Genomic DNA, 21,865 nt, shown 5'->3' with positions numbered 1-21,865 from the left:
TGCATATAGAGTGGAACATATATTGAGGAGATATATATACACACATACAGAGAGCATAAACAGGTGGAAGTTGTCTTACCAACTCTGAGAGGCCAATTAAGTAAGAGAAAAAAAAAACTTTTGAAGTGATAATCAAGATAGCCCAGTACAGACAGTTTGATAAGAAGTGTGAGAATACTTACAAGGGGAGATAGAGTCAATGTTTGTAATGGCTCAGCCATTCCCAGTCCTTATTCAATACTGAGTTGATTGTATCTAGTTTGCATATCAATTCCAGCTCAGCAGTCTCTCGTTGGAGTCTGTTTTTGAAGTTTTTCTGTTGTAAGATAGTCACCCGCAGGCCAGACAGGTTAAAGTGTTCTCCCACTGGTTTTTGAGTATTATGATTCCTGATGTCAGATTTGTGTCCATTAATTCTTTTGCGTAGAGACTGTCCGGTTTGGCCAATGTACATGGCAGAGGGGCATTGCTGGCACATGATGGCATATATCACATTGGTAGATGTGCAGGTGAACGAGCCCCTGATGGTATGGCTGATGTGATTAGGTCCTATGATGATGTCACTTGAATAGATATGTGGACAGAGTTGGCATCGGGCTTTGTTACAAGGATAGGTTCCTGGGTCAGTGTTTTTGTTCAGTGATGTGTGGTTGCTGGTGAGTATTTGCTTTAGGTTGGGGGGTTGTCTGTAAGCGAGGACAGGTCTGTCTCCCAAGATCTGTGAGTAAAGGATCATCTTTCAGAATAGGTTGAAGATCTCTGATGATGCGCTGGAGAGGTTTTAGTTGGGGGCTGAAGGTGACAGCTAGTGGTGTTCTGTTATTTTCTTTGTTGGGCCTGTCTTGTAGGAGGTGACTTCTGGGTACTCATCTGGCTCTGTCAATCTGTTTTTTCACTTCAGCAGGTATTGTGGTTTTAAGAATGCTTGATAGAGATCTTGTAGGTGCTTTTCTCTATCTGAGGGATTGGAGCAAATGCGGTTATATCTTAGAGCTTGGCTGTAGACAATGGATCGTGTGGTGTGTCCTGGATGGAAGCTGGAGGCATGTAGGTAAGTGTAGCAGTCAGTAGGTTTCCGGTATAGGGTGATATTTATGTGACCATCGCTTATTAGCACAGTAGTGTCCAGGAAATGGACCGCTTGTGTGGATTGATCTAGGCTGAGGTTGATGGTGGGATGGAAATTATTGAAATCATGGTGGAATTCCTCAAGGGCTTCTTTTCCATGGGTCCAGATGATGAAGCTGTCATCAATGTAGCACAACTAGAGTAGGGGCATTAGGGGACGACAGCTAAGGAAGCATTGTTCTAAGTCAGCCATAAAAATGTTGGCATACTGTGGGGCCATGCGGGTACCCATAGCAGTGCCGCTGACTTGAAGGTATATATTGTCCCCAAATGTGAAATAGTTGTGGGTGAGGACAAAGTCGCAAAGTTCAGCCACCAGGTTAGCTGTGACATTATCGGGGATACTGTTCCTGATAGCTTGTAGTCCATCTTTGTGTGGAATATTGGTGTAGAGGGCTCTACTGTTTCTCTAGCTATGTATTCACTAGCGCTATCACACTGTTATCTAGAAATCTATTTGGAAACACTTAATAAGATTTATTCCTATCTGAAAAGATTAAAATACTTTCTGAACAAAACATTTGATGAAGCAATAGCCTTTCGCAATCTAGAGTAACTAGTGTGAAAAGAGGCTGCTTGCCAGTGAGAATTTTAGCCATTGTACAAACAATGCAGCTCCTTTCCAGTTATAATGTTAAAATAATCATAATAGCCCCTATAATACACCCTTTGATGGTAATTTCTTTTCCCAATTTTTGAGGTTTCAGAATTTGTTTTTGTTGTATACTGGAGTGAAACCAAGATCTGTCAAACATTTTTGCATAATGGAATTGTGCAAGGTTTCCACTCAGGTCTCTCTCTTTTCAGAAATGACCAGGGAGTCTTAAATCTCAAAAATCTTCCTGTCAAAAACATCATCCAAATCAATACTTCTCTTCAAAATGTTTCACCTTTGACAAAATAGCATATTTAATTGAAAATACATGTAATCAAAAATGTTCCAACTTGCTCTAGTTCGAGTGAACACACTGCACATAACTGAATTTAAAAAGTCTCAGAAAGCCTGCAGCCTTGTCTTTTGTTTTATTTAGAGATTCTGTATTTGTCTATACCTATCAACATTCATATATGTAAATAGACTACATAATGGTGTTATATGGCATAAACAGTTTATCAGCACAAGTCGGAGATGGCCTGAGCAAATATTTCCTAATTAATGTTATCCTTGTATTTTTGGTCATCATGGCTGTATTGTTGGCTCCCCTGAACTGCACCCTGGATGGACATCAGACCATATTGTGATGGATCAGGGTAAAAGTTGCATCAATTTCATCCACTCCACTTAATCATGATGAAAAGGCCAGCATTCGTTTTTGCTGCCAAGTGCATCTATTTTGCCAGGGTGTGTCATTGAATCCTGTAGTTTCCGATCATGCACCAATGACAGGAGCTGTTCCCTTCATGTGCTTTGCACCTTCCTAGCACAGCTACAAAATATCCAATCCAAAGCCCAGGTGGGGTTATGCTTTCTCCACCTTGTCCCACCAAGGAAGGGTTCTCATTAGTCTCATTATTGCCAGGACTAAAATAAAGGTAACCTCAGATAACTAGTATAAGCGATAATTACTAGGTATTCTGGATAAAAACAGCACAGAACATGAGGGTCTCTCTGCTATGTGCTAGACTGAGCTATAACCTGTCCAGCTTCACTACATCCCAACTGTTACTGAATTCCATCAAGCCAGGTGAGCATCTCAGAGCTATCCAAGCTTTCCATCATCTTGCAAGCAATCACATCTTTGCAATGGTCCAAGTGGTAAAATGGACTCTTCATGAGCAGACCACATAAAAGTAAGCCAACAGATCCGCCAATGAGCCAGGATTTAACAACAGGCCTGAAAGATCCTTTGTGTATGCAATGCAAAACATCTGGGACAATTCTAGACTGAGGGTAAACAGTGACACAAGGGTGTGCCCCTTCCCCACAAAGCCATCTAGTACTTGCCACTTGTTGCCTCTAATCCAAATACCATCTAAATTTAAATTGCCCACTTCATTTTAGGTGGTCTACCACAACATGTGTTTACCCCTTATCCTTAACAATCTGTCCCAACTTCTATTTAGCTCAGACTCTCTGGTTTCCTTCTCCATACATGAACTTTTCAGTGAAGCTGGAAAGCTTGTACCTTCCACCAACAGAAATTGGACCAATAAAAGATATTATCTCACTAATCTTGTCACTCTCATAGACCTGCTCTAGGTTGACTTGACAATTTATGCTGCATAATGGATCATGAAAGATTACATTTAAACCACTGTACCTACCCCCAAATACAATCGTTCTCTTTATTATCTGAGTGACAATTACACATACTCCCCTATAAAGTAATCTCAAAGTGATAAGATACATTTACTTACAGTCTTCCCCAAATCTCAGACTAACAGCTGTGTCTTCACTGCTCAGTTAGACACTCAAAATAGACTCAAACCTGCTGTATTCCATTACACTTTTTATTGTATATGTTTGTATTTAAAAATACCATTGCCTCCTTTTGATGAAGGATATTCCATATGTTTAAGGAAGATAGCTTGAGAGGATATCCAAGAAAGAATAATACGCAATACCTTGGATCACTCCCACATGTAAGAAGTGGTGATTCCACTTTCATTGTTTGTATTTATTTAGGAATATTTTATTTGTACATATACACACATCTGTAATTATATATCTCATTCACATATATTTACACAGCTTTTATTAATTCTTCATAGATTATATATATTTAGCATAATTTATGATTTCTGCATAAATTTTAAATATATTCTACACAATTAATACATTATTTATATATAACTATAGCACATACATCTGTATATTTACACAAACAGCCTATTCATCAATTTTAGGAACATTTTATACACAACCCCTATAGCACCAAAATAGGAACAAAGCAATTGCCATTCTGATCAGACTAAGTCCATTTAGTCCTGCATCTGCTATCCAGTATTAACCATTATTAGGGCTCCATGTCTGTCACTTCCTGTGACCTCTGTGATTTCTGCAGTGGCCAATGTGGCTGGCCTGGCATTCCCCCTTCCTGCCTCAGCCGGAGTGGTGGCGGGCCTCTTGGGGCTCCCTCCTGCCCCCAGCGGTGGACGGAGTGGCAGTGGGGCTCCCCCTTCGGCAGCAGGCTCCCCCAAGATTCAATCATGAGTATTTTTAGTAAAAGTCATGGACAGGTCATTGGGCCATGATTTTTTGTTTTTTGTCTGTGACCTGTTCATGACTTTTACTAAAAATAGTCATTATTAAATCGTAGTCTAAACCATTATCGCTCTGGGTCTTGTTATCCATATAAATGTCTGATATCTCTGAATTTTGGTAATTGATTTGTCTAAATGAAATCCAGTGACAATGAGTTTCACAAATTAAGAGTTGTGTGGAGAAGTATTTAGTTTTGTCAGTTTTAAATTTTCCACCTTTCAATTTCATTCATAGATCCCAAGACCAGAAGGGACAATTGTGATAATCTACTTTGACGTCTTGTGGAGCACAGGTCATAAAATTTCCTCAAAATAATTCCTAGAGCATATCTTTTAGAAAAACAATCTGATCTTGATTTAAAAATTGTCAGTGATGGAGAATCCATCATCACCCTTGGTAAAGTATTCCAATGGTTTTTATTCTCATTGTTAAAAATGTTCGCCTTATGTCCTGTCTGCATTTGTCTAGCTTCAAATTCCAGCCCCATTGGATCATATCATAACTCTCTCTGCTAGACTGAAGAGCCTGTTATTAAATATTTGCTCCCCTTATAGATTCTAATCAAGCTCCTTGATTTTATAGTTGTAAGTCATGTTTTCTAATAATATAATCAGGGCTCTTTGAATTCTCCTTAATTTATCAACATCAGTTTTGAACTGTGGACACCAGAACTAGACACAGTATTCTAGCAATGGTCACATCAGTGCCACAACACATAGTCAACCTGGAACTTATTGCCAAGGGATGTTGTGAAGGCCAAAAGTATAATGGAGTTCAACATAGAATCAGGTAAGTTCATACAGAGTAGATCCATCAATGGATGTTAGCCAAGATGGTCAGGGATGCAATCCCATGCTTTGGGTGTCCCTAAACTTCTGACTGCCAGAAGCTGGGACTGGCAACAGGGGATGGATCACTCAATAATTGTCTTCTTTTGTAAACTCCCTCTGAAGCATTTGGCACTGGCCAATGTTGGATGTTGGGCTAGATGGACCATTGATCTAACCCATTATGGCAATTCTTATGTTTTTAAATACAGAGCTAAAATAACCTTTCTACTCCAACTTAAGATTCCGCTGTTTAAGCATCTAAGGATTGCATTAGCTCTTTTGGTCATAGCATCACACTGGGAGCTCACATTCAGCTGATTATCCACCATGACCCCCAGATCTTGTTGACAGTCACTGCTTCCCAGGATAGAGTTCCCTGTCCTGGAAGTGTGGCCTACATTCTTTGTTCCTAGATGCATACATTTAGCCGCATTAAAATGCATATTGTTCGCTTGCATTCACTTAACCAAGCAATCCAGATTGCTCTGAATCAGTGACTTGTCCTCTTCATTATTTACTACTACCCTAATTCTAGCATCATCTGTAAACTTGATCAGTGATAATTTTATGTTTTTTCCAGCTTTTTGATAAAAATGTTAAATAGTCAAGAACCAATCCCTGTATGAGCCACTGGAAACACACCTGCTTGACTATGATGATTTCCTGTTTACAGTTGCATTGTGAGACCTACATCATTCTAGTTTCTTAATTAAAATGTCATGTGGTACCAGTCAAATGCCTTACAGAAACAGAAGAAAAATATTTATTAAACACTTCTGCCTTTTCAGCATTATTATCGATAATTCTACATTTCCATCCAGTAATGGACCAATACCATTGTAAGGATTCCTTTTGTTCCTAACATATTGAAAAAAACTCCTTTCTGCCCTTAATTCTGTATCCATCCATTTCTTCTGTGCCCCTTTTTTCCCTTATCAATTTTCTACAATTCCTAGCTTCTGTTTCTATTCATTACTATCAACTTTCCATTTATTCTATATGTTATATATTATTTTTATAGCTGCCTTCACTTCCTCTCTAAACCAAAAAAAACCTCTACCCTTTTTAAGCAATAGAGCCTTTTTCCTCTATTGTGGGATTGTGATTTTGGGGGCATTTAGTAAAGTGTTCTTAAAAAATTCCCAATTATCTTTTATATTAATTGAATATCCCCTTCCTCTTGTGTTATGAGACAGGGAAAACAGATGCTCCTAGCATACCTTCTCTACATATTCGTTATTTTATGTAGTCTTATCATGTCCTCTCTTATTCATCTCTTTTCTAAAACAAACAATCCCAATTTTCTCAAGTATCGGGGGGTAGCCGTGTTAGTCTGTATCCACAAAAACAACGAGGAGTCCGGTGGCACCTTAAAGGCTAACAGATTTATTTGGGCATAAGCTTTCGTGGGTAAAAAACCCACCTCTTCAGATGCATGGAGTGAAAATTACAGATACAGGGGCATAAATATATATTGGCACACGAAGAGAAGGGAGTTACCTTACAAGTGGAGAACCAATGTTGAAGGCCAATTCAGTCAGGGTGGATATGGTCCACTCCCAATAATTGATGAGGAGGTGTCAATACCGAAAGAGAGAAAATTGCTTTTGTAGTGAGCCAGACACTCCCAGTTCCTATTCAAGCCCAAATTAATGGTGTTAAATTTGCAAATGAATTGTAGCTCTACAGTTTCTTTTTTAAGTTTTTTTGTTGAAGAATCACTCTTTAGTATAGGAAAGTGTTTCCATGCCCCTAATCCAGGGGTAGGCAACCTATGGCACGCGTGCCGAAGGCGGCACACGAGCTGATTTTCAGTGGCACACACACTGCCCGGGTCCTGGCTACCAGTCCTCAGGGCTCTGCATTTTAATTTAATTTTAAATGAAGCTTCTTAAACATTTTAAAAACCTTATTTTCTATACATGCAACAATAGTTTAATTATATATTATAGACTTATAGAAAGAGACTTTCTAAAAATGTTAAAATGTATTACTGGCACACGAAACCTTAAATTAGAATGAATAAATGAAGACTCGGCACACCACTTCTTAAAGGTTGCCGACCCCTGTCATTCTCAATGATGTTTTCTGAACCCCCCCTCTTATTCCATAAAACATTGTTGAGGTGGGGTGGACCACTACTGCACATAGTATTCCACACGGTGACCGTACTATTATTCTGAATATAATGGTATTATACGATTTACCATATGATTCTCCATCCCTTTCCTTATACATCCTAACATCTTGGGTTTTTGTGCAGAGGTCTTCATTGAGCTGTCCTCAAGGATGCCCAGATCCCTATTCTGAGTTGTTTTAGAAACCTGTAGCGTCTATGGGCAGTACACTTTTTTTTAGCATAACTGCATTTAATTTAATTTGCCATCATGTGGCCCATTCACCTAGCTTGGTTAAATTCCTCATAGTCTTCTTTGGACTTGATTAACCTAAATAACCTTTTGTCATCTGCAAATGTCACTATGTCGTTGTTCATCCTCCCCACTTTCCAGATAATTTATAAATATATTAAACACTGTTTATTGGCTTCACTAGGATTAGATTTCCAAATTGTGAAGGATTTCTCTTTTGTTCTAATAACCTCTTAAACTTTGCCTATTGGGCATATTGGTTTACGTCTTGCCTTTCTAAATCCCATTTTGTTCAGTAGCACACATTCCTTCTCAAACTCTATTATTGTTTCCTCTAACTAACATTCATGCTACGTCTAAAACTTTTACTTCCTTTATTTTCGATTTTAGGTCCTTTCTGACTAACCTTCTCACTTTATTGATATCTTCCTTTCTCAAGTTTAATGTCATTATGTCACTTTTTGATACCGTACCTGCTCATTGGATGTTGAACCTAATTACACTGTTGTCAGTATTACTGAGAGGCTCAGCTACTTTCAATTTCTGAATTAACTACTGTATGTTTCTTAAGGACAAAGAGGAGAATAGCCTTTCCTCTTGTGTGTTCTAAAACTAGTGGTTCCAAAAAGCAATCACTTAAAGTGTTGAGAAATTGCTTCTTTAAACTTTGCCCAATGTGTCATTAGACCAGTATATATGTGGGTGGTTGAAGTCCCCCGTTGTTGCAATTTTGTTAGACTTTGCTGTCTCTTTGATCTCTTTCAATATTGTACATTCAATTTCCTTTTCTTAATTCAGAAGCCTATCGTATAGCCCACTAATATATTTACATTCTTACAGCTTGAGATATGTATTCATACAGATTTGATTGTGTAGTCTTCACCACTGAGAATTTTTATCTTGCTAGATTCTGTGGAATCCTTTAGATACAGTGCTGCTCCCCCACCTCCTCAGCCTAGTCTATCCTATATAGCTTATAGAAAGGTATTATAGTAGGCCTTTGCATTATCTTTGATAGATGTCTATCTGACTTATGTGCTTCTCAGCTCCAGTCAGTTTTCTCACAATGCCCAGTTAAACACTCAACTAAAATCTTGTTAATTTGACATGCCAGCAATCTGGTTCCACTTTGATTAAGGACTCCATCCTTTTTGTAGGGACTGTCTCTTCTCCAAAATTTTCCCCAGTGTCTAATAATTTTAAATCCCTCTTCTTTACACCATTTTAATCTAAACCACACATTGAGACCCTGAAGTTCTCCCTGCCAAGCTGGACCTGGGTATAGAAAGAAAGCATTGCAGAGATAACTACCATAGAGGCCCTGGACCTAATCCTTCTTCCTAGTAGTCTAAATTTAATTTCCAAGATACCTTTCCCACATCTCCCCATGTCATGCTACAAATATGCACCAGAACCATAGACTCCTCCTCAACTCCCACTAGAAGTTTGTCTAGGTATTTTATGATATTCACCACCTCTGCTCTGAGCATGCAAGTCCACAAATCATTCTCAAAATCCCCTACCCAAACATGTATACTCCTAATCTCTACCACCACAGCCTGTCTTTTTCTCCCAACTATAACGCCTTCCCCTGAAGTGATATCCTTGGTGTGTGAGGACTTATCAGCTTCCTCTATCTCAGACAGAAGATGGAGTATGTTCCACCATTCCAACTAGGTGCTCTTCCATCATAAGACTGGCTTCTTCAACTAGAAGATAACAAAAGTCATCATTTTCCAATTGATACCATAGTTATCTCATAATTTAAGTATAGGAAAATGCTGCAATACCTCCAAAACCAGTTAGTGGTGTGTGTGTGTGTGTGTGTGTGTGTGTGTGTGTGTGTGTGTGTGTGTGTGTGTGTGTGTATGCACAGTGTTCTGTTTTATACATGTTTCAAGAACATAGGCAGGCAGCTGTAATCTACTGTTAAATGTAATGTGTATCCTGAGCTCCTGAAAGAAAGACTGGCACTTAACTAGTAAATGTTGGGGGAGGAGAGGTGTATGAGTGAAAAAAAGAAAGAGACAGGACCAAGGAACCACAGGTGCTGAGGCCAATATCACATATGGAATGGAGATGGAAGATGCACTGAGCCCCCAGAGTTAACCAGGCTTTGTAATCTTCCCTATGTTGAGCTGAGTGTTGGGGTCATTGCTAAATTCCAGAAACAGTATCCACAGACTAAATGGCAAAAAAAAAAAAAAAAAATCCCCATGAGATCAAAGCCTAAAACCAGCTGCCGCATTCAAAACCACAGAATACTCATCAATAGTACTGGCCAGAAATTTTCTGTTCAATTTTTCAGTAAAAATTATTTAATAACATTGTGGTTTCTTCAAAGTCATTTTTTTTTTCCGTGGGAAAATTGGGTTTCTTGGTATTTTTCCGATTTATTTATTTATTTATTTATTATTGGGAAATATTTTGGAGGACCCAATTTAAAACTTTTTACTTTGTCAAATGAAATAAAATGTTTTATTTCAGACCAGCTTGACATTGAACTCTGTCCACATGAGCTGCTACAGTGCCTCATGGGAGGTGTAGCTGTAGTCCTCTGGCTGATCTTTTATGGTGTATCTTGGGAGTACTATGACTTCAATGCATCATGGAAGACGAAGTCTGATCAGGGACGCTGACCCATGCAGGAAATTGAATGTATGAGTCACCTCAATGACAACTTGCATGAGGCACCACAGTAGCTCAGGCAGAGGCAGTTCGGTGTTGAACTGAGCCAGACCAAAATGGTTCAATATCTGAAGGTCGAAACATTCTGTTTACATTAAAAATAAAGAAACAAAAATGTCTGACCTTTTCAAATCAGAAATTGTTGGAACTTTCCATTCCACAAAACATTTTGGTGTTTAGACTTTTTGTCCCAATTTGGGGCAAAAAATAGTTGTTTAATATTGGAATTTCTAACAGGACAGAAAATCTGACTTTTAATCACCCTTACTCATCAGCCAGTGCCCACCAGGGCCAGAATCTATCTGACTACTACCATCACCAATGAAAAATGCATAGGGTGTTACATGAAGTTAATGAAGTTGGACAGGCCTCCTACCTGGCTTCCTCTCTTGTACAGTCTTTGGTTTAATCAGATATACCTATAAATAAATTCATAACTTTGCTAGGCACTAAAAATCATGGACTCAATGAAGACACTGGATTTAGGGCTCATTACACAACCCTCCTTTCTTCTATGACTGCACAGATATTACCTGCCCATTTCACCTTGACTGGTCTCTATCAACATCCGTTAACTCCTTATGCTTAACAATCTGTTCCATCTTGTATTTAACTGTGACACTCTGAGTACATTTTCCTGAAGAAGAAATATGTGGAGACTAAAAGCTTGCCTCAGAAGTTTGTCTAATAAAAGACACTACCTTACCCACCTTGTCTCTCTAAGACAGAGATCTCCAACGCGGTGCCCGCAGGCGCCATGGCGCCCGCCGGTGCATCTAAGTGCGCCCGCATACTGGCCAGCAGATGAGCATCTGCCGAAATGCCGCCGACAAGCAGTGTCATCCAGAGGCGTCGCCGCCGAAATGCCGCCGATTTTACATTGCTGCTTGTCGGCGGCATTTCGGTGGATGCTCATCTGCCGCCACGGTCCTCCATGGCTCGTAGTCTGGCGCCCACCAGATGAAAAAGGTTGGGGACCACTGCTCTAAGACATATCAGGAATTTGTGCCTCTACACTATCCAACCCCACTTTACCCAGACAAGACATCAGAAATGAGGAAGATGTCTCAGAATAATCCCGAGTACAGATCAAGGTTTCCCAATGCAACCCTCTAGAAAGCAGAAGCAGTGGGGTGGGCAAACCCCCATAGTATACTTCTGTAGGAGGAGGAGGGAGGACACACACACACACACACACACAGCTTAGGAGCTGTGCAGCAGGGGAAAGTGGGTGCCATGCAGAGCTACTGATTTACATAGTTTTAGAGCGCCCATCTAGCAGCAGTTCCTATACCAGCTACTTCCTCCTCCAAGCTTCCACTCTGGTTCCTCCAATTTCCCTACTGATTGTGCTCTCTCTGTTTTTGTCCCAAGGCTTAGCTGCTATCAGTTAACAATGCCACATAAGTCCCAGTTTGTTTAATAATTTCATGCAGCTCTGCTACATAAATTTGGGGGCTGTACTGCATAATTTACGTCTAATCTATTGCATTATGCACAGGGCTTGACAGAGACTTCAGTTCTCACAGAAATGTGAGGTAGAAATGATGAGTGGGGCATACGACTTTTGGAGCCCACAATATCCAGTGTGGTCCAGCAGCAAACTAGAGTCAGCAGTGTCAAAAGAAAAAAGATTTTGCACTAATTGTCTGGTTTAGAAATACTGCAGCAAATGTATCTCTGGTATAACTCACTGTAGTTACATGAGAGATATCTCTCTGGTATAACTCATTTTAGTTACACAAGGGATAAATCTGGCCCTTTTGTGTCATCAGCATTTAGCATTCTCTGTTCATAGGTACACAGAGATGTCATGTATTATACCTCAAAGAGTTAGTAGAGCTAACGTGAAGGCTGAAGTTCAGGAAGTTAGCCTGCAGAGTGCTCCTAGTCATTGTTCTCTCTAATTTTTTAACAAGCTCAGCAACTGGCGATTCCAGATGAGCACCCTAATTTTGGTACTTAGCATTAAAAAAGTGCTCTAAAAATTTCACACATTTAAAAATATATTAGCAACTTTTGTTAGATGCTGTATGAAAAGATAGATACCCTCCTTTCAATTCTCCCCACCCACCTCTGCAGTCTGCCCCAGTTTTCCTCTCCTACCTTCCATGAGGTGATCTTGGCATCCCCTGTCAAATCCTATTATTTCCATCAGTTGTTCCAGAAACCACGATTCCTGTCACTGTCTGAGAAGAGCTGCTGCTTCTGGCAGGGAAGCGTTTCTCAATCTCTCTCTCTTTTTCATTTTCTCTCTCTCTCTCCATGTCTTTTCCTCTCATCTCTGCTTTCTGTCTCTCCTCCTGCTGTCCTCATTTTATGTTGCCTTTTTACTCCTCTCTTCCTGATATCGGTCTTCTACTTCTTCCTTTGCTCTTAAATTTCCCCTCCCTTTTCATCCACTAAGCCTATCTCTCCATCCCTTCATTCTTTCTTCCTACCCCTTGCTCTCACCCCCTCTTTCTTTTCCTTATTCTTTTATTTTTGTTCTTCTTACCCTTCCTTCTCCTCTATCCATGCTACAGCTGGTCAGCCAGGTATTTATTTCTATTTAATAAGGGTGTTGCTGTAACCCACTGTTCAACATGTGTTGTGTCCCCCTTCTAGACTGAGTCAGCTATAGTCGATGGCTAGAGACTTAGGGCTTGATCCAATTCCCATTGTACTCAATGGGAATCTTCTATTTGACTTGGGAGCTGGACCATGTCCTCAGTCCTTTAGCTCAAGTTGTCAAGGGTCATGTTAGTTTTGGAGATCCTGATAACCACCAAGATGATACTTGTTATATTGGCATCAAGCCTCTCTTTATAATGGTTGCCATTAAAAAGTCAACATTTGCTAACAGTTACAACAGTTATTTCCTACTCTATGCTTTCAAATATCATGTGTGATAACTGAAAGAAAACACTAATCTTTTAATGGTGAACATTTTATCTTCACAAAATATGAAACAGTATAGGAACATGTGTCAAGCAAAATATCAACCAGATTGAACTGGTATTATTTCCAGTAATCATTATATTTTTTGACAATATTAATATATTTATTGCATAAGTGTGGGGAAATGTTATGCCATTTTCTGTTCTTGTAACAATTTTTGTCACAAAAATGAGTTATCACCACAATTTAATGGCTGGCATCTCTCTCTCTGTCTCTGATAACATATTCTGGCTCCTATGACAAAAATTAGAACAAGAATGAGAAAATGGCATAAAGTTAATCCATTATTTGTAAGATTGATTGTAGCAAGAACAGGAAATTGCAAGTATTACATCACCTTGCAGAACATTATGGTGGTTCCAAGTCTGTGATTGTTTAATACTTTGACAAGAGGAAATACATTCTAAGGCCTGATCCTGAAAACACTTTTGCACATGCTCAATTTTACTACTCTGAGTAGTACCATTACAATCAAATAAAATGGCAGTAAAATTAAGCATGCACATAACTGTTTGCAGGATCAGAGCTTAAGTCAATTTAAAAAATAACTCCCTAAACAGACTTGATTTGCAAAAATATTCATTCCACTTTCACATCTCTTTTTTATTATTTCGTCTTTTTAGGCAGTGATCCCAATTTACCAGACAATGGGAATGCCAGGTGCACCAGTTTACAATATATTGAGCCTTATTTAGCATCTATAAATTCCATTGACTTCAGTGGGAGTTATGCAAGCTGAGCCACTCCAGAATTGGGCCATCAGACCTTGTTTGTCTGTTACCTGCTATTCAAGTGTGTGTGTGCTTTACCCCCACAAAGAAGCTTATTCTGCTCCAAAACCTCTGTCATCTGAAACTCCACTAAAGATCAGAACCTACATCATTTAATAGGAGATGTGAAGCACCAAGATTAATCATCATGAACCTGATTCTGCAAGAAGTTAACCACCCTCAACTGCCCACAGGACTGAGTTCTAAGGGAGTAAGAAGTAATCTAAACTAAAAGTCACAAGAACCTGAACGACTAGTATTGATCCATACACCAACAGAAGAGAGCCATTACTTTAAGCTTGAGTGGGGTATTTCGTACTTGTTTTTGGAATTGCTGTTTTCTTGGAAAAATCTTTACAATTCTCCATTGAGAGGAAGGTTGTTTATACTAAGTCTTTGGGAGTGGGAAGAAAGAAACCTGTAAATTATCTACCATTGTATTACAGCTGCCTGTATTGTTTTGGCCTAAATTAAGTGAGAGTTAATACAGCTTGTTTACATTAGCAAATATACTTATTTGGTCACAGCTGTTCAATGTTTCTTATAAATAAATAATCATTTACAGCAAGCATATATTCAAGTTGAAAAGATAGTAAAATAAGTTTGTATTATTCTTACTATGCAATGGCTAGCGCCCTACCCAACCTGTTCCTTTATTAATAACTGAACACCTCTCATGACCACTGTGCAGAGGCAAATATTTTTAAAGCTAAGAACACATCAGCTTTGCAAATGCTTTTTGAACAGAAAACCTTTAAGTATATTTCTCAGCAGAGGTAAAATTGGCTAGAATAATTGCTTTTATTGATCTGGGTAATTAATCTTATATGCTTATCACCATGGTATCTGAACACATATGATAAAACCATCCTATCTAATGAAGCCAGAGAATCAATATTTTATAGATAGATGTTACACATTTTAAATCATTTATGTGGGTTAGAATCTCAGTGTTTTGACTGGGAATTAAGCAGTTAACATCAACAGAGAAAGATCTAAAGAGGAGACACAGAACAGCAAAGGTGAAGCCTGCTAGGCTTCCTCTTTGAACCCCCTTAAGGACTCTGCAGTATTGCCATCACTCCAGAGTTTAATTTGGGCACATTCTGAAAGTCTAATAGTCTTCTTCAGGGAATCAACCCCTGACCATCATAGATTCCAACACTCTTGCTTTGCCTTGGCTATGTTTGAGGTTTTTATTTTCTTTATGGGAGATGTGGGTGGTTTAATTGACTCGAGATAATGTCTTAGCAATCATACAATGTATTGTTAGTATATGATGAAACCTTGTTATAGAACAGGTAGAAACCCTATTGAGGTTGATAGGTATGACCTCATCCTTCAGTTAACATAATTGTAAATATAAGAGAGACACCTAAGACAAAAAGTATGTGTGATGAACGCACCCAGGAGCTTTGGGGCTGAGTATTGCTTTGGTAGGTATGTGTAAAAGTGTGAGAAAACACACAGATACTGAAGTCACAAACAAGAAAGAGGAAAAGAGGCAAGAAAAGCCAAGCAGGAGCTGTAAGCACAGTGTGACCCTGGAAAAAGGGGGAGAGAGAGCTTTAGGGTTGGGTTTTGACTAGAGTCTTGGTGATGTAAGCTAAGAAACTGCTCCTTTTGTCTTCAGGGCTTTGTACATCCTTGTAAATAAATAAACCTGTATCAATGAAAACCTATCACCAATTTCTACTTCAACTGGAACATCCCCAGAGTCCCAAACTTTGACTAGCTGCACTTTTACTGCTGATACTGGCTGAAGGAGGTAAAGAAAGAAGAAGAAGAAAATAAAAATAAAGTAAACCACCAGGTTCAAGACTAATTGTAGGGAAAGACTGAACTAATGTTTAGAGAAGGGACTGGGAATCAGGATGCCTAAGTGGTTTTCTTAGCAGTCCACTAGTTCACGATGTAATGGTGGGAAAGCCACTTACCTTTATGGCTCTGTTTTCTCCATCTGTAAAATAGTGATACAGCTGACCTGTATCATGGAGATGTGAGTCTTAATTCCATAAACTTTTAAGTACTTGAAACCAGAAATGAGATGACATAAAATAGAAGGGAGTCAAGGACAAAGCCTTTGGGTACCACTGAACAGACATTCAGAGTTAAGGCTGTTTCCTTGTCCTTAAACTCTGTCTTTGTAGCACAAGCAGCATTTATGTAAATTGTGGTATACATATTTCTTTAGGTCTTCATAAAACCTATATAAAATGGAGCAGTGTGTAGGTATTGTTGAGATCCTATAAAAGGTATGCACTGTTACAGGTGCAGCTGACTGTAACCAAAAGGGGGTGAATTAAGAATAAATTGGCAGATAGCAATGGGTTAGGGGTACAAGTATCTGACCCACCAAGATGCCTGCTGGTAATCCCCAAAACCTACTACCCAGCACCTCAGAGAATTCCAGGAGGCTTGTAATGAAAACACAAAATTCACAAAAAAGGCACTCAGATACTACACTCACGGGGACAATATAGATGCCTATAGTTAGGTAAATAGCAAGATAGATGTAATTAATATGGTCATAGCAGTTACCGATGAAAAAAACCATTGAGTCCCATCCAGTCCATCTTCTTGGTAATGCGGGATTGTTCCTAATATTGTCTATTACTTTGCCCAGGGTAGTTTTAAAATTCCACAACTTCCCTTTTTTAGCAAGTTTTTCCTGATATTCTGCCTTTCTTATACCAGTCCAAGGCTTCCAGTTATAAATCTATGCACCACTTTTTATAATTCTTCCCCAACTTTGGTATTTACACACCTCATATTTGAAAACTATTATGTGTCCTCTCACCCATTTAGTCATCTCATAGCCTAAGTATACATATTTAATTTCCTAGTACTGTCATGTACTGACCAGAACTGATGCAACATTCCAGGTGAGGCTATGCAGGGTAAAATTGTCAAAGGTGCGCAAGAGTCTTATCTCAATGGTACTCACAGTTAATAGGAGTTAGGTACTTTTGAAAACTTTACTCACAATGGCCGTTTAGAGCCAGGATTATTATCTCCCAGATCCATGATGTGATGCCTCAGTGTATGCGGCCCCAACATGTCTTTGTTTTCATTTTTTTAAATGAGAGAGAAGTTTGAGACATTTAAACAACAGAAAAAAAGTAAAATCTCAAATTCTTGTAGCAATAGGTATCAACAAAAGCATTAACTTTATCACTCCTTCCTTATTTAAATAAGGAAAAAAAATAAAGGGTCTCTTTTAAGATCTGTTACTCCAGATACAAAAGGGAACTGGATCTGCCAAAGGCAAGACTTGTCCAGCAGTAGAGGGCTACATTCTTTTCCCTTTACATTGAGCCCTGTTGACTTCACTGGAACTATGTGTGCAGCAGGAAATTACCCAATATGGCAAAATCTGGGCCAGAGACTATATTTAGCAAAGGTATCAAATCATAAAACGCTACACGTGGGGTCTATTTCACTGCTGTATATGTAATTCACTGCAGCTGAGGTGCCCACACACCACAAATCAACTGTGTGAAAGGACCAACACCCCACCCTAAAAACCCTCGCTAGCTAGCAAACTGGCAGGAAATCCCACCCCTACGCTCTGTTGCCAGCTCTCCTCTGACTGGAGAAGGGCACAGTACTTGAGAAAGGAGTGCATGGGCTGTCAGACAGGAAGGACACATGAAGTGGCTGCAGAGACACAGCAAATTGAGAGCCTGAGCGTGGGGCTGGAGGAAGTATGAATGCAGTCCCCTACTACCACAAATTATGCAGTCAAGTTTCCCACATTTGGGGAAATCACAGGAGTCAGCACAGCCCAAGGGCAATGGATAAGCCTCACCCCAGGGAAACCACCTTGGTGATGATGGTATTTCCCCTGAGCTACAAATTCATATCTAACTTGCTGTATTAATACTATTACCTCTCAATCTCTTTCAAATTCTCAGCTTTCTCCTTTTCATTCAGGACTGGTTTACACTACAAAGTTAGGTCGGCTCAATGACATCACTCAAAGCTGTGAAAAATGTCATGCTTTGTGCAATGTTGTTAAAATTACCTAAGCCCCAAGTGTAGATACCATTAGGTCGACAGAAGAATTCTTCCATCGATCTAATGGTTATAGCTACAGCCTCTTGGAGAGGTGGATTCACTACAGCAATGGAAGAACCCCTTCTGTCGCTGTTATGTCAACGCTACAGTGATGCAGCTGCAGTGCTGTAGCTGTCCTGCTACAGCATTTCTAGTGTAGATAGTTTCTGAGTTGCATGTAGGACAGAATTTGTCCCAGTATTAGCAGTAATGTAGTCAGCTACAACAGCTGGTATATTATAAGCTGCAGTGTTTTAATATCACTTCTAGAAATATCAGACAGTGTTTCTAGAGGGATGCAATGGTTCACAGGTAGGATGGGTATCCAAACTACTTCACCTTTTTGAATATCTTCAAAACTTGATAGTCACAGTTTGGAACTCAAGTTTTGTTTAACTTTATTGACAGCTTTAACTCAACATTTCTTCAGTTCCATTGGTTTACATAAGATTTTTGGGAGTCAGATCCTCACATAGTGTAAACTGGCATAAGCTCCATAGGAGACATGCTCTTCAATTCAGCTATGACAGTTCATGGCAGCTGAAGATCTGGTCTTCAATATTATATTCATTTGGGGTATTGCCTATTTATTTTGACACTGAAAAAAATAAGTCTTTTGATGCTGCATGAAAGTCGATGAGAGTTCTCTGTGAACATTTACAGTAAGGAATGGCTCATAATATTTTGTAGCTGCTACTATGTATTTTGTAAATAGGACATTGTATAGAAAGGACATGTACACAGTACTTATATTAATATTTTTACAATAAGAGATACATCTGACTTTTAAATAGCAAGGAAATGGTAACAAAAGTAAAAAGAAAAAAAAACACCCCAAGAAACAAGGAGAATTGCCAAGGATGTGAGAAGGACAAACAACAACAGATTTTACAAACAGATAAGGATCAGGACGACTGTGAGACTCTAGTCTCCTTGTGTGATTGTGAGGGGAACTTGGTGACAGATGAGGCAGAGATTGCTGTGAAGCTAAATGATTTCTGTGTCTCATATGTTCACCAGGGAGAGTGAGGAAAATATGCCAGAATCAGAGAGAAGTTTCCTGGAGGCAAAAAATAAAAACTTAATGAAACAAAGGGTGACACCAGAGTAGGTAAAAAGAAATTAGAGCAACTATAAAGGGAGATAAAACTCCAGACTGGATGGCCTGCATCCCAGCATTCAGAAAGAGATTAAACTGAAAAAAAAAATCTCATCTAGTTGGGTTTTTAACACCTCACTGGAAACAAGAGAGGCAGATTAAAAGAGAAGCTAGTGCAATGTGCCATATTTTATGAGTTCACCGGGGGACCAGATGATTCCCGGTCTATTAATCTGACCAGCATATTGGGTACGATTTTAGAAGCATTGATCGGAGAGGCAATTTGGAATGCTGCAGACTGGTGCACTGAGAGAAGTCAGGAGCAAAACACAAGTTTTGGCCATTGGATCAGGTGCTTAGACTGAATAGGTCAACATTTTTGAACTTGAGTGCCTAAATTTACATATCTAGACACCTGAATAAAGTAGCCTGATTTTCAGAGGTGCTGTGCACCTCCAGCTTCCAATGACTTTAGAGAGAATGTAGGTGCTCAGCACCTTTGAAAACCAGGCCACTTATTCAGGTATCAAAATATGTGCTGAGGTGTCAACATTTAGGCATCTAAGTTCGATTTAGGGAATCAGGGTCTGCAGCAGAGCTAGTCTCCAGGCAACCTAATGAACGCAGCTGGCCTGTAGTAGGCTGCCTGATTTGCTACACTGCCTGACTGGTTAGAAAGGTCAGCAGACCGGCTCTTAAACCCCACAGCAGCAGCAATAGTGGCTGCTCACAGCATTTGCCCATAGCTGCAATAGTTCCTATGCTTGCTTGTTCCCAGCCTGGCCCCATTCCAGGTAACAGTTTCTGACCCTCATCTCTGCTTCTTGACCTCCCTCTTTGGCCCTGACCCTGACCCTGACCCAGGCTCTGATTCCTGGCTGCCAACTCCTGCTCTGAGCATGGCCTTGGATTTTAAGAAGCCTTATGTGGGAGAGTATTACATATTAACCAATCTGATGCTTTATTTTGTTAATAGGGTATTGATGGTAAAATACTCAAATTAGATAAATAACTTGGCTCAGTAATAGATGATGGTGTTGTAGGAATCTGTTATTAACCAATTTACATTGCAGTGACTATAGAGGACATGATATGCATGAAGGTATGGATATTTGAAGACTGTACTAAACTGTGAGGCTATATCAATATCAAAATGCAGAGAGAGTGCATTCAAGGAAACTGGAAAAATAATATTGTGGGCTATGATGTGGGTTAAGGAAAATATAGAAAAAAGTAAGGAAATGAGGACTGGGTTGAAAATGGCAAATGGTATTGTGGCTGCACTGGTGGGGGAATAAAAATATTGGGAGATAATAGGGGACAGAAACTTAAAACCATCAGCTCAATCTCTGCGGGAGTTAGGAAAACAAAAAAGATCTATAAATAGAGATCATTATGGCACTGCTCAAAAGGCTATTGAGCACAATATTTGGCACTATATTAAAGCAAGGATTGAAAAAATTAGGAAATGCACAGAAGAGGGCAACCAGAAAAATAACAGGACTCTAGAGACTACAGTAATGAAGAGAGATTAAGAAAATTAGGATACTATATTCATTAATAAATATGAACACAAGAAGGGAAATAGCCAAGGTGTACAAAAGTCAGAGAAGGTGAATGGAACAAAACTATCAGGCTTAAAATCGATAGCACATGACATGAAGCTAAAAGGAAGGGTTGGGTGCTAGTGAAAATACAGAAGCATCTTTTATGCACAGTGATATTAATTTGTGGATCTGACCATTAAGGGGAGAAGTAAAATTGGCAACTCTGAAAATAATCTAGAAGAGATGAGTACCCAAAAGGAACAAGCATCGTATGGTCCACTGCCAGACAGATATGTAGCGAGGCCCTTATGGATCCTGTAGCTCTATCAATCCTGAAATATTATACTAATGTAACTATTGTAACAATAGACCGTTCATGCCAAAAGAGTTTTGTCCAACATCTAGCCTTTGTTACCCTTAGATATGTGGAGTAATAGCCTACTTCTCAAATGGTCCCATTGATTTAAATGGATATACTCCAGGAAGAAGTACTATTCCACATGAGCAGTGGTGGCAGAATCTGTTCCTTGAAATGAAGATAAGATGCAACAAGTGGCTTTAACAAACAAGTGAGAAAATATGGGAAGGAGGATGGGAATACATTATTTGCACCATTTGCTGTGTCACTCAAAGGTTGTTTGAATTTTCTCAATGGCTGTAAAATTTCTATCAAACAAAAGAAATAAGATTGATATCAGTAATCCCCACCGGCCACAATTTGTAATGTTAAAAATAAATCATGGAAAGCAGAATCCAAGGAAATCACTAATATTTTGCATATTGTTTGCACTATGCATATAAAGCATACTGTAATACAATTCACAAACATTAACTAATTCTCACAGTATTCTTAGAGTGACTTTCCCCACAGGAGGGGAGAAAGTGAGTCAAATAGGTTAAGTGACTTGCTAAGTGTAATTGAGGGAGTTCGTGTCAGAGATAAGATTAGAATGTGTAGCTCTCAGCCCTACGTTTAAATCCACTGGGCAATCCTTCCTATTTAGCAGAAACAGCCATAGGAGAAAACTAGTACTAGCTGCTAAAAAATGCCAGCTGTTTGATTTTTCTTTTTCTTTTACAGATTAGTAAACTGCACTCACTCAAACAAAGGATTAGGAATGTTCACAATTTCATTTTGCTAGAAGTGTTGGAAATGGGGTTTTGCTACATTATAAAAGAAAATATTTGAAATCTGAAAACAATATTTTTTGAGCCATTTTCAATTTAAAA

The 21,865-nt window shown here is 39.1% G+C and overlaps 1 protein-coding gene and 1 non-coding gene across 4 annotated transcripts in view; both read right to left on the bottom strand.

The window, feature by feature from the left end:
• The window catches only part of MYT1L (myelin transcription factor 1 like), a 386,408-nt gene that overhangs the window by 207,415 nt on the left and 157,128 nt on the right, over window positions 1–21,865 (bottom strand). The window lies entirely within an intron of this gene.
• On the bottom strand, window positions 17,629–17,792 carry LOC112058964 (U1 spliceosomal RNA). The gene has a single exon (XR_002888142.2). It is a non-coding gene; the product is annotated as a U1 spliceosomal RNA (small nuclear RNA).

Source organism: Chrysemys picta, chromosome 3 (genome assembly GCF_011386835.1).
Source record: "Chrysemys picta bellii isolate R12L10 chromosome 3, ASM1138683v2, whole genome shotgun sequence".
In the NCBI taxonomy this organism is placed as follows: domain Eukaryota; kingdom Metazoa; phylum Chordata; order Testudines; family Emydidae; genus Chrysemys; species Chrysemys picta.
This window is presented reverse-complemented; position numbering and strand designations above follow the sequence as displayed.